A 14,739-nucleotide genomic window follows, 5' to 3' on the forward strand; every position below is an offset into this window, starting at 1 on the left:
TTACTATTGACTCATTCCCTAAATAGAATTGGACACTGAAATATCAGAAGCTTAAGAAAGCCTCTAAATTGAGAAACACAATCAAAAGAAATGAATAGAGTAGGAACTCAGTGAAACAGACCATGTGAAGAGAAGAAAAAAACTGAAGACAAACTTTAATTACTGTCCTTGCCTAAATAAGACATGCCGCATCACATATATAAAATAAGAAGCTATGAAAAACAGTAATTGAGAAATGGGCAGGTCACCCAGGAGTCTGAGGAAGAGGGAGGCAGCAAAGCCTGGTTGGTACAACAGTTTGCCAACTAAATTTTAAAAAATGGTACCAAGAAAAAAAAGATTCAGTACATTCTATGCACTGAAAGCCTTTCCACAAAAGAATGTTATGAGTATCTGAAGGCTGGCTGGTGTGTTCATACTGTGAGAGAAGACTTTGATGAGAAACCAAATTATCTGGAAGAGAAAGCTACAACTGTGCATAAGTTCAAAATCCATGGACACAAAGTTATTCAATGGAGAGATGTGGCTGTCTCAGCCCTGTTCCAGTTTCATGTTGACAAACTTTTCTCAGGACACACACACACACACACACACACACACACACACACACACACACTCTTGAAGCATGAAAACAAATTCTACATTAACCCAGGTTCTGCTACTGGAGCATATTATGCATTGGAAACAAATACAGGTCTGTCACTTGTGTTGATGGACATCTAGCCTTCTACAGTGGTCACATGTCTATCAGCTAATTGGAAGTCATGAGAAAGAAGAATGAATTGAATACAAAAAATCATAAAGCCAGGCTGCTGTGATAATTTTCCACTCTTCCCATCTTTCTGTTCAAATGAAATAACTTAACATCAAATTATATCACTTTAATAATATTTTGCAGTAAAAATGATCTTTTGTTAATACATAGTTACTCTAGGTTGCTTGTAAACTGTAAGAATATATTTAGTTTGCAGTATATGGTTTTATCAGTAAAATCCAGCATGTAGTAAGTTACGCCCTTTTTCATACAGCAGAATGGGAAGAGTGAACTAATAATCCAGGATCAATGGTTACTTCTGGTGACCCCTGTGAATTAAGAGTTCAGAAAATCAAGACCCCAAAACAAGATAGTATCAACCCGTAAGCCTGCAATGTTTTCCCTTTCAGTATCAGAGGGTCTGAGAGAGGTTGAAATTGAATCAAGTCTTCTTTAGAAAACAGAGTGGAGACGAGTAGAATCTCCATGGCTCACCCAAGGCGACAGTTAATTAACGACAGAGACACAACTTGAACCCAAGACTCCAGCCTTCTCTTCCTACCTGCTCCCAATTTTGGGCTTTTTCTTCCAGGTTTATCAAAACAGCATCAGTGGTTCTGATGCTTCCCTGCCAGGAAACATGCCAATTAGGATCAAAGGACATCTGTGAAGTAATAGCAGTCTAATTCACCATTGGCAGAAATGTATGTTTGGGGAGAAAATTGCAACAGACTGCAGCAGAGCAATCTGCAACACATTGATTGTTTAGAACAGAAAACACCTCTTAGATGGCAAGATGGGAAAGAGAAGCCTCCAGTCGTTATCCATCCTGTGTGAAGCCCTGCCACGTGATTGGTTGGTCCCCTAAATCCTCATGCTCCTAAGTACATCTGCAGCCACAGTGGAGAGAGGGGGATCTGGGCTCAGCTAAACTCATAATAAATTTACTTTTTTCAAAACAGAGAGAAGAGCTGGCAAGACTGCAGAATCAAAGGAGCATGATGTAATCAGTTCCTTCACGTTCCAAAACCCAACTGCAGTCCGTGATCTCTGTAGCTGTCTTGGCAGGCTTCCCAGCCTGTCCAGCTGTAGTCAAAGTCAAGGTTCACATCTTCAAAGCAAGAGCTCAGCACTAGTTCCCTCCATTGACTGAATATGTCTTCACAAAGCACTTCTTGACGACAAAGGTTGTGTTAAATCAGCATAGAGGATCAGTCTATTGCAATTCTAGCATCTAGACTAATTACCAAGGTTCTTAAGGACTCACTGAGCAAAGCCTGTCATTGTGGTGCACAGATGTATTTCCTGCACTTGGGAGGCAGAGACACAAAGCTTAAGAGTTCCAGGCCAGCCTCACCTACATAACCAGTTGGAAGCTAGTCCAGGCTCCATCACATCCTTTCTCAAATATCGCCTGGAGTCAATAAAGTGCTTGTTGCATAAGCATTCTGAGGACACTACTTGGTCTAAATATATAGTACAAAACTGTACAATGGCCATTTCAGAAATTTTTGAAATGTCTGTACTAATCCCAAACCAAAATTGATTTACAGTGAACTCAAGTCAGCAGCTCAAGTATCTATTTCTAATGAAACGTTGTAACACAATACAATGCAGAGATACATTAATTCAGTACTTATACAACAGGACCCAAGACGTTTGCACAACTGATTGCCATGATGGAAGTACTATTTAGGCTTTGGAATCCAGCAGGTAGGCAGCACTAGCTGCCAAAATGAAAACAAAAACCTAACCCATTGAAATTCACAGCTCCAGGAAAGTATCTCAATGTATTAACCTTGCTTTATGGTTTCTATAGTTCTGCTTCTGGCTAATTGTTCTTGGTAACTGAGGTGTGTCAACCCAGGATGTGGTATGCTTAAAACGCACACTAAGAAAGCTCTGGGACAGCACCAGGACACCAAAAACCCAGTACAATCACTGCTAATAGACTTTCTACTGACTTAAACCAAGTCATCTTCTCTAGTGGCTACCTCATAACACTTACATGCTGAGGAGAGTTGATAGGGAAATATTGTCTTTGTTTTCCATAATTAAACTGTTGTTTCCATAAGAGCAGAGCACTACGTGTACAGTTCATAGCATATAGTAGGCTGGAATCCGAGCAGAGGCGTTTCCACTGTGCTCCCTGTGCCTACATGCATGGAGGCACACGCAGTGCAAAGTGCACATGCCGTGTGTTCCAAACCAGTGCTGGAGGGAAACGCCTCGGATCCACTATGCATGAGAATTTGAATTAACATTTGGTCATTGTGCATTCAGAAACAACCTCTTATTTTTGCCAGTTTTTGTGAACCCCACACTTACCTGTCATGACTCGCAGTTTAGGGAGCTGCGGACTAAAGAGCTTTCCCACCATTTCCAGTCATACTGTAGGCCCCAAATCATCAGCTCCTCTAGGACAAAATCAGTTTTCAAATCGCAGACTCCATCCTTACAGTTTGGGTTTTCAAGGCTGCAGTGGAGAAAACGGTGGCGTAAGTCAGCAACCCACTGTGACGTCACAGCCAATTTCAGGATCGCCAGGTCTAAGATTTTCCTGATCAAATGCGATTAAGAACATAAACTGAGCTGGGTCTCAGGGTGTAGATCTGTAATTCCAGAGCATTAGACACAAAGATCTCAAGTTGAAGGTCAGCCTAAGCAATTGGTAAGAGCTTGTCTCAAAATAAAAGGTATAAGGAAGCTTTGGGGTGTAGTTCAGTGACAGAGCACTTACCTAGCGTGCTCAGGGTCTTAGGTTCAATCTTCAGACCCACAGAAATAAACAATACATCTGTTAGAGCAGAATTTCTTGTGCTCAAATACTGACTTTACCTTTTAACCTTGGACCATGACTAGTGCCTGAGTCAATAACTTCTATTTACCATATGTTGCTGTTATTGTTATGAGTAAATTGAAAATCAAAATATTGGTCCTTCCTACACCACACAAAAAGGATGGAGCAGAATAAGATAAGGGTTTGAAAACCCTTTAAAATATTAAAAATAATCACATAAACAAATATTAGTGTTATTTTTAAGTCACACATTCTAATAATATGGCATGGCATTGATTAAAAGACACATTATTTTTCACATTTTAACATCGCTGAAGTTGAATGCCAAAGAACCAAATCTCATTCTACTGCACAAACAGAAATCTGAGAAATCTGGGTAGAACCAACTTTCAGTCTTGTTCTCTGTCTTGGATGTTTATTTGTGGAGGTAGTTCTTCCCAAAGACTGTCTGCTCTGTAGATCTCACTTCTCTCACCCTAATATGAAATCTTCCAGATCATTCTAGCCAATGGGATACAAGCAAAAGTGATTATCTGGGACTATTATGATCTGGCTTCTCTATATTCACAGCTTCAGGTTCTGGGTCTCTCTCAACCTGTTTCAATCACACTGAGGAAATTTAAGAATATATTTTAGAAATTAGCACACACATGGAGGGAGAAAGACAGTAAGCATCATGTGCAGAATGGGTTGTAATAAGCCTTCTGTTTTGTGTCTTTGAGCGGAAGCCTCTTGCCTGGATTAGTTAATGCTCTAATTTGGGTAGAATTTATCAGCTCTGTTCATGATCACGTTCTCAAGAGTTTAATTAGCTATTTAATGAAGAAATCTACTTTGCTGTGCAAACTCATGCCTCGTTAAGTCCTACATAGAAACTGCTGCAGGCAGAACCAGGATTCTGTGCTCAGGGTTTATGTAATCCACTAATTGCCATTTGATGCCCCAGTCTTTCAGTGGAGGTCTAGAACGTGAGCCCCAGATTCAGAACCCCCAAAGTTTTTGGCCATGCTCTTGACAGCACACAGCATATTTAACCCTTTACCTTTGTTTAGGAAAGAGTCTGAGCTAGCCAGCCCAGCCTCTCAGGATCTCTATAACACTCAGACAGCCAATGGTCTCCTTGGTCTTGCCTTTCGACCAAGTGTTTTCAGGCAGTGCCTCTGTTATGTGTTTGTGTTCCTTGTACTTTGTTCTGGAAACTGTCAGTCTGTGTTCAAATGAAACATTTTCTCTAGTTTAGTGAAGATATCTTAAATTTTATCTCTACTTTCCTCAATATGAACAATAACATCTGGATATTGCCTTTAAAAATCAGATATTCTATTATTTTGTGAATATTTTAAGTTGCCTAGCAGGAAAAAACAAAGCCTATCTGTGATAAATATCTACCTATTGAGTGTCAGTCAATCCAGGCTCTATCAGCAATATAATAAAAACAAAGTTAAGCAAACAGGGACAAGTAACAAAGACCTCAAGTAAAGCCTGGGTAGATTGCATTTAAATCTAGAGTTTGTGAGAACCTAACACTATGTTTCTACTAAGTGGATACAGTATTAAAATGACTTCAAATGACTCGGTGCTATGCCCACAGATCAGTGCATCTCTCAACACTCATCAGAGAGGCTGCTTCCTGCAGTAGAAATAACCCAAAGCCAGGCAGCACGCAGAGCATGAGACTGGAGTGCTCAGCCAAAAGGGGACATTCATATCTCACCAGTCCCCCTAAGGCTCAAGGACCTCCATGGAAGAGGGGCAGAAAGACTGTAAGAGCCAGAGGTAGAGAATGACCTCAAGAAACAGTGTCTCCTGGACACAACCAGGCAGCTACACAGATAAATCCACCATGATTGTGGCAGCATACCCAAGACCTGCACAAGATCAAGCCAAAGGAAATCGCAGCACAGGTCAGGAATGGAGTACATAAAATCCCGCCTCTAACTGGGGAGCTATCAGCAGCTGACAGCTATGGGAGAGCTTTAATGCCGTGACCCCTGGTAGGTCGACCATACTCCAGGCCCGGCCTCAAACCCAACAATAGTTGAACAACAAAAACTGGACCCCATAGGGGAAAAAAAAACAAACTCAGAGTTGGGGGGTGGGGAGTTGATGGAAGAAGTGGTCTGGGAAAAGTCAAGGCAGAGAAGTGAATAGGATCAAAAACATTGTATGAAATGCTCAAAGAATTAATAAAAATGTTATTTAAAACATAAATCTGAATTCTATTTAAACGTAGATAGTTTTGTTTAAGTCTCACTCTAGTTACGTAAAGTCTAATGTAAAGAGAAAAACTAAGGAGGATTTGTTTAGATTTCTCAGTGGACAGATCTCTTCAGTGCTAAGGGCTGTTCTCTAAAGTCAGGCCATCTCAGCCACGCATTTAAGGCAGTAAGGAGCAGCAGTCTCGAAGGCCAAGCCTAGTTCAGCCTAAAGGGAGGTGCGATGATGTGGCGCACTCTGTCTGGTTTGAAGAACATGGGTAACCTCTAAATCAGTGTGTGGCAGCCTCAGATCAAATACCTTTAAGTCAGAGTGACTGGAGCTCATTTAGATCCGTAGAGAAATGAGAAAGTCCAGAGGATTGAAGAAAATGCAAACCAGCCAGCCTCATGTGTGTTTTTAAGAGCCTGGTTTTGCCAGTGTCCAGTAAAGAGTGAGTCTGCCTTGATGAAGAATGAAAAGCAGAGCCATTACAACATGGTGACTTTGTTAACTCCAGAACATGGACCCAATTAGGTAAAGGCCTTAAGGAAGGTGTGCCTTTGTATCTTTATTCCAAGTGCAGAGTACCAGGAAATTCAATAAATCCTTCCCTTTGAAAGGGGTCTATGCGGTTCCAGCCACTTATGAGGAACATACTGGCTCATTAGCAACTCTGTTGGAGACAGAGCTGAGAGGGCTCACCAGGTAAAAGCACTTTGCACACAAGCCTGATGACCTGAGTTCAATCCTCCACAGAACCTGCAGTGGAAGGAGAGAGTTGACTCTCCAAAGTTGCTCTCTGCCCCCCAAAGGCCCAAGCACCCACTCTTACAGTGCATCATACACACACAGAGTAATGAAAAATAAATATTTTTTTTAATTTAAAAATTACCATGTTGCATAAAGCTTATTCCTTTGCAATGGTAGCACAGATGTGGGACACTGTTCTTCCAGGGCCCTTTCTGGATAGGACAAGTCTTTTTGAGAAGTTCACAGAAATGGGAAAGAAAATCGCATTTAGTTACAAGTAGCATGGATCAGTAGTAACAATGGCAACTTATTTTGATTATGGTTTTTTCTTTCTCCTTTCTTTCTTTCTTTCTTTCTTTCTTTCTTTCTTTCTTTCTTTCTTTCTTTCTTTCTTTCTTTCTTTCTTGTGCAATAGAAGTCCAGAGACATGTAATCTAGGCATGTATGGAAATCCACAGTATTATCAGGATCCCAAATTCCTTCCCTCTTCCTTTCCCTCCACCTTTAACACATGGTTCCCATCCTCAGGGCTACAGCTTGATGATGGTCCTTTCTGGCTTGGAACACTGGTCATTATCACTTCCATATCCAGGAAAGGATGGTGGGGAGGAAAGAAGGGGGTGGGACGGGGGGTGGTGACAGCTGTCTGCACCACCGTTAAAGAGGAAATCACTCACAGCGATTTCCATGTGCATATGCTTGTCCACCCTAACCTGTGAGGAAGGATTTGAGCTGAACATCTGCAACTGATTTTTTTTCCGGTAAGGAAGTCAGGGGAACGTCCACTGACTGGGCAGCCAGCTGTCTGTCATAGCAGGAGTTCCATGGGTCTTGTGGAGCCTGCCTGGTCACAGTGCCCTTCCTGGAAGTGGCACCCTTGCCGCACACAGTTAGAGCCCCCAGCATCTTCCCTGATGCAGGCAAAGAAAAGGAGTCTTTCATCACGTAACAGATGGATGGCAGGGAAGTTCAAGTGGGTTGGAGATTCATAGCAATGGGGTGGGGAGGATTAGATGTTGGCAATGGACGCTTGAAAAGGACATCAAGGACAGGTGTAAAATAAAAGCAGTATTAGAAACATTGTCACTGGGGTCACCAGTTTACCAAGGATGACAGAAGTCTTAAGTCTTAGTTCTCCAAGTTACCTTGGGCACTGGACTCTCCACTGTATTCTGTACCCTTAATGTGGGCCAGGGTCAGCCATTTATTGTGTTCAATTCTCGGATGATCCTGCACTGACAGACACACTGAGGTTTCTCAACTAGGGCAATAGAATGTTAGAAGTGCTAGATGGCTTCCTCAAGTCACACGGTGAGAGAGTGAGATTTGAACTCGCCTCCTGACGTGAGTCTTCGCTCTCCCTTGCTGTATTCTGGCAGTGCAGTGGTGGTTTAGGAAAGACCTTGAGATTCAGTGAGCTTATTCTGTAGTTTCTTATGATGCTGTGAAGTTTTGCTGCTTCTGTTCAACGGTCATTGAGCATTGGCCCCTTTGCATGAATCCTAAACCCACACAGGGTGTTCAGAATGGCACATGCCTGGCGTCTTCTCCCCATTGGGTCACAATGTGAACCTCTTTCCTCCCCAAGTGCTACTCTGACATGGGGAAAGGCGTAAGAAAAGCCATCAATATATTCTCATGCAGTTTTCTGATATAGAAAAGATGAAGTCATAGCATATGGTCAGATTGCCAGCACTGTTAATAATAAACCTCATATAATTAAGCACTGATTTATTTCTTTATAGAACTGAAACAAACAGCCTTAACTGTCTCTGCTCATGACTATCCAGTCAGATGTATAATGTATGGAAAATTGAAACTAAAGATTAGGTGTGATCCTATTTCCTTGTGGTGGAGGGTAGGTATAGTTACAATCGTAACTAAATGTGTCTCACATCCTGTTTGATGGTGAATCAAATATTAACCTGGGGATAAGACCTACTCTCAAAATAGATGATTTGGGTTCAAAACCAGGAAACCTTTTTTAAAGATTGATCAGAGTTTATGATAGCCATAATCACCTCGAAGTTGGTTGTTGCTACAGTCAATGAACTGAGTCTTGTCGTCTGAGCCTCCCCCTAAGGTCTCTCGGACCTGTAACAAGCTAAAGTTAACCACTGGTTTATTTAAAAAAGAATAGTCTGCCTAAGGGCTTGAACTGGGAAAAGCAGAGGTCTGGGTGTTTTTACTAGAGGGCACACTGACTTCTCAGCCATCCTCCCCCCAGCCACATTCCATCTCAATTCACAACGTTCTGTACCTCCTACTAGAGACAAGGCTGGAGTAACCCGTCAGAGATGGCATTTCCTCCTCCAGGACTGGACGTTGCTGCTCAAAGAGAGACCTAGGACGTTTTCAGCAACACAGAGTTTTTAGCTCCATGTGGCACTTGCAGAGTTGGTGTGCGTTTTAGCAACAACCTCTGTTTAAAAACAACAAGAGTCTAAGTTAAGTGTTTCCTCTTGCTTCAAGCCTCTGCATGTAAAACTCAGACCTTATCTTGGAGGTTTCTCTGAGTGAGGCTCACAGCAAGCTCACAAGCTCCCAAGCTCCCAAGCTCACAGCAAGTCGTCAACCCTGCCTCTAACCGGATCCCTGTGGAGCAGGAGAGCATGCACTAGAGCATTGCACATGTGACACTTAGGAAAGAACAGATCTGTTGTGGAATATTATTTTAACTATGTAAAGTTGTGTTACATTTGTTTATGCTGCGGAATATGACTTTAACTGTGTAAAGGTGTGTTACATTTGTTTAATGATGTAAGAATGTGTGTTTAATTATGTAAAGATTGTTGCATCTGTTTCATCTTGCCTGCCCAAGGCACCTGATTGGTCTAATAAAAAGCTGAATGGGTAATAGCTGGGCAAAAGGGGGACAGGCAGGGCTGCCAGGTAGAGAGGATAAGTAGGAGAAAAAAGAAGAGAGAAGGCAAGGGAGACAGTGAGGGACATACCTGGGGCCTGAAGCCAGGCAGATGCAGCCAGACAGAGAAGCAGTGAAAGTGAGATAGAGAGAGAGAGAGAGAGAGAGAGAGAGAGAGAGAGAGAGAGAGAGAGAGAGAGGAAGGGAAGGCAGGAAAGAAGAAAGGAAGGAATAAAGAAAGAAAGGAGGCAGGGAGGGAGGGAAGTGAGAGAGAGAGAGAAAGGAGACAGGAAAGAAGAAAGGAAGGAAGAAAGAAAGAGTAAGAAAAAGTTAAAAGTCCCAAGGCAAAACATAGATAAAGAGAAACAGGTTAGTTTAAGTTAAAAGAGCTAGCCAGAAACGTGCCTAAGCTAGGCCGAGCATTCATAACTAATAATAAGTCTCCAAGTCATGATTTGGGAGCTGTTTGGTGGCCAAAAAGAAACCGCCTGGTCCATAGATCTTTAGTAAATGCCTGCCTAAAAACCATTGTCCCAAAGGTGTATCTCCTTCCAAGGGAGAATTTCTTTGAGAAAAGGGAAGGGAAGCTAGGTGAGAGAAGCGGAGTTGTGGAACAGCCTGCGGTGGCCAAGGCCATCCATAGCATTTGAACTGTTACCAGTTAAGAGGCTCACAGCCCTGAAACAATGCTGTTCTGTCCTAAATGCTGAGCATGGAGGTTCGGATTAGGATACATTCCCTCCATCTATATGAGGCCGGCGTTTTCTCACTCAATATCTGAAGGACAGCATTCTTTCTCATCCGGCCTCCAGATTTTCCAAGCCCAGATTCCAGTGCTTGCCAAGCAAGGAGGGTTTCGTTCTATGTTCTACTTCAGTCCTAATAAGCTGGTGTTGTATTTTTTTGTTCCGTTTCCTTTAATAAGTATCCACGGCATAAACATTTCCTCAAAAGCTTAATGGATCCTGAATAACAGGCTGCTGGTCTGATGGATGTGGTACTGCTCTGGAGCTACTGGCTGGAGGGTAGCATTCATGAGCCCCAGAGGACTGTGGGAATGATGTCATGGGTTAGAGGCTACAGAGCAGTTGGAGTAAAGACATTTTCCTACAGTGTAAGGTCTCTTGAGAAGCCAATGAGTAAAAAGGGAAAAAGAAGTGGACATATGCAGGTTAAAGAGAACACTGGAGATTAAAGAACTATTAACCAAGCCACTCCCTAAGTCCATGAGCCTGGGAATCAGGCACAGCAGGAGTGTGCATACAGCAAACCTCCAGGATCATATTCCCCACTTGAAGGGAATTCCCAGCCACCACCCCCACCCCAACACACACACACAAACACACCATCTGTGGATTTGGTGGGTATTAGATTCACTTGGTGGCCACGACACTGTCTTTCCAGGTTTACTAGAATTCAGTGTTTACTCTATGAATGTAACCCCTGAATGACCCTTTATTTCACTCCCTAAACGGCAGGATCTATTTTCGTTTTCCTTGTAGCGAGGCTAATCACATGGTTCTGTGGCTGTTCACCTATAAGACCTCTGTAAAAACCTGAAGTTATAAATAAGAAGTCCCATTTCAGATCGTTGTAGTGAGGTTGTCTCACACTGGGTATGCCTGGGTGTGACTGTTGGTGGTGGAAAAGCCCTGTGCTCCTGAGCTAGGCAAACAAGTCAACCGCAGAGAGAGCACAAACTGCTTGGTAGCACAGGTGAACTCAGGCATTTCTTTCTAAAACTTGGGTTTGTTTTGTTTTTTAACAATTGTAAGATGATGTACTCATTAGGAAAGTAGTTTCTGCCTCCAGGGCTCTGTTCATTCCAGGGTGGGCTCACATCTTTTTAAAAAGTGCCTGGGTTCTGCTGGTGGTGATTTTGACTCGCCGCCTGGCCTTCAGCTCTCTGCCCTCTCACTTCCACCTCCTAAAGTCTGGGATTATATTTGTGCACCGCCACACCCAGTGTCTCATTCTTCATATTCACTCACTGGAAAATTAACAATTCCCTCCCTTCACTTGGAAATTTCAAAGCAGCATTTTCCCTGTATGAAGCTTTCTGTTCCCAACAGCATGTCCAGATCATCCAGAACTGTGATAATAAACACAATACTATAGCTGTAATATAATTAGAGGTGGAAGCAGTTCTTTCTAATGATAGATGTTTGCACTTAATCATTAGCCTTCCTCCTCTCACACAAGTGTACCATGTCCTAATAAGTCATATAAAAAGTGAGCAGGGGCTAAGGAGATAAGTCAGTAGCTGAGAAAGTATAGGGACCTGGGTTCAGCTCTCCAGGAGCCATATAAAAAGTTAGGCATAGATTCACACCTGCATTCCCAGCACCAGGATAGGGAATGGGAGCTTGGGCATAGATTCACACCTACAACCCAGCACCAGGTAGGAAATGGGAGCTTGGGCATAGATTCACACCTGTGACCCCTGCACCGAGTAGGGAATGAGAGCTGAGACAGGAGGATCACTAGGCCTTGCTTGCTGCCAGCCTTACTCTGGATTTGATGAGAGATGAGGGGGAACTAATGCAGAGAGTGGTAGAACAGGACACCCAGTGTCTTCCTCTGGCCTCTGCACCCACATAGCACACCCCTGTGCACACACATGTACATATAGCATACTCAAGAACAGTTAATCCACTTTATAATAACATTTCAGTCTGATTACAAATTCTCTGTCTCAGTCAGAGAACTCAGCTCATACCTTATTACCATTACAGCATTTCCCCCCAGTCACTTTAAATATGCATACAATTTTTAGAAAAAGATACCACTTTTTAGCCCTCTTTTTACTAAGGAATATATATGGAGCATTTACCACACCATTAAATTTACCTCTTCAAAATTATCCAGAATAGTTACATGATATTACATTAAATGCTTATAATTTTAGCAAATCTTCTATTATGAGCTGTTCATACTTTTTAATTATTTATGTTGCAGTCATTGCTTCAATGCCTATCCTCAAAGGCAGGAAGGGCATTGCTAAGGTTAACGTTTTATGGGACAAAGTTGGCAAACTGTCCTACAGATGAGTCGTTCCAACCACACTCCACATTAATCTAAGACAACATTCTAGTGTGTGCTCAGTCTTTATCTCCATGTTTTTTATCAACTCTAGCATTTTGTTCTCCTCTCTGCCCAATTACTAGACAAGGAAGACTTTAATTAAATTTATTTTATGGCTGCTGAAGTTGAACCTATTTTATTTATTTGCCCACTTGTGTTCATTCTTTGTGAGTTTTTGTGACTATTAGAGCATTGTTTCTTAGACTAATAAGATTGTGATGCACACTGAGAGCTTTCACCTTAAACTGCCATAAAGATTACATGTGGGGGTTTTTTTTTTCATGGTAATTTGTCTTTTACTTTGCTGATATGTTGGCATACTTAAACTTTGAAGGTATTTTGTAAGTAAATCATCCTCTCCTCCTATCTTTATTCTTTTGATCAAGCCTTTCTCTGCCTTGTTATCATTTTTGAGGTTCACTAACATCTTCTTCCTTCATATTGACTGGCTTGTGTTTTGCTGCTGATAAACTGCGTTCAATCCGTGTGAAATTGACTTTGTCAAGAGAGAATCCTCTGACTTTTCTTAAGTAGTTAACCAACATCCACAGCTTTAACTACCAATGTGATATGCAATCACAACTTTCTTATTGATAGTGGGAGATGTAATTTTGGTATAAGGGTCAAAAGCCTTGGAGGATTTGGAGTCAGGTAGTCCTATCCTTTATACCTCCATGACCGTAGGCCTTTTAACCATGTAAGCATCAATTTTCTCATTTGTAAATTATCATGAGTCTGATTTGTTCTCAAATCAGTAAGGAACAGCTTAGATGGTTTTCAGTCAGACCATGTAGACGGGGGTGTCCAAACTTTTGGCTGCTTTGGGCCACAGTGAACGAAGAATTGCCTTAAACAATACATTAGATTCACAAACACTAATGAAATCTGATGAGAGAGAGAGAAGTACAAAAGAATAAAATTGTGCATGTAATAATATTTGTGGTATCTGCCACCAGATAAGCCAAACAGTTCTAACCTAAGAATCCTAACTATGGACTGTCCTGTCTAGTCTTTTAGAACCATCGAGCATGTCGCAAGTTTGTGACAATAATAACAAATACATATGAGTAATGAAATTTCATTGATTTTTAACATATTATTTTGCATAAAAGAAAAAAAGAGTGCAATGTAAAGCAGCCAGGACATTTGATAGCATATTTTAAAACTCAAGCATTTGTATCTGCTTTTATGGAGGTAGCTGTGAGTCTTGGTCAGTTCTCATGGTGCTCACCAGATATTTTGGGTTAACTGTCACTGTTTGTATACTTCATTCTTGAAAAGAGTTGTTCACACATGTGGATGCTGCCAAGAAAAGAAGCCATGAGTGTTGCTGAAGAATTTCTCTCCAGCTCCCACCAAGTCCCGCCAGTCCCGGACCCACTTATAAAATAAACACACAGACTCTTACATTATTTAAACTGCTTGGCCATTAGCTCAGGCCTATCATTGTCTAGCTCTTACTCTTATATTTAGCCCATTTTTATTAATCTATACTTTGCCACGTGGCTCATGGCTTACCGGTACTTTACATCTTCCTTGTCCTGGCAGCGGCTCCAGGCGGTCCCTCCTCTGCCTTCCTGTTTCCTCTTTTCTCCTCTCTGTTAGTCCCGCCTATACTTCCTGCCTGGCCACTGGCCAATCAGTGTTTATTTATACAGAGCGATATCCACAGCACATAAGTAAAGCATGACCACCAGGCTAGGGATATTTGTCTCTGAAGCAGAGGACTTACAGAAATAACACGGTCAGTATTTCACGTTAGGTGTTGGCTTGCAGCTGTATACATTCTATTTGCAAATGGGCAGGTAATGTTTGTATCAACTGAAGTGATGCTTCATATGTACCAAAATGCTGATTTCTTTCCCCCTCATCTTGAAGTCTGTTGTAAAACTCTCACATCAAATAAAAAATATAGGCTACACATTCATCTCTGTTCTTAAAAATGTGATTGCCCAACATGTCAAGCAGCACAAAAGTGTTTGCCTTAACTTGACCTTGAAGAAGCTTGGTTAACTCGCTTAAAAGAGTAATTAAATTTACTAAATGTTTTTAAACCTGGTGAGTCTGATGACTTTAGCTTTAGTTCTATTATAGACTAACTGGGGAGGCTAGAACTTGAAAAATAAAATGAGCTTAAGCAGACCTTTTAAGTATCTAAACTAGGGCAACAGTTTCCAAAGCTTCCACTGTTCATTAATGTTGAGATCCCAGGATTTAGCTACATTATTTACTCAGCATTGAAACCCAACTTGTTTGTTTAATGTGTATGGATGTTTGCCTGCTTGTATG

At 41.7% G+C, this 14,739-nt stretch overlaps 1 pseudogene; it reads left to right on the forward strand.

Annotated features, from left to right (window-relative positions):
- Positions 1–235: 235 nt before the first annotated feature.
- LOC131920864 (vacuolar protein sorting-associated protein 29-like) lies at positions 236–802 on the forward strand (annotated as a pseudogene).
- Positions 803–14,739: the final 13,937 nt, after the last annotated feature.

This window comes from Peromyscus eremicus, chromosome 10, assembly GCF_949786415.1.
Source record: "Peromyscus eremicus chromosome 10, PerEre_H2_v1, whole genome shotgun sequence".
NCBI classification, from domain to species: domain Eukaryota; kingdom Metazoa; phylum Chordata; class Mammalia; order Rodentia; family Cricetidae; genus Peromyscus; species Peromyscus eremicus.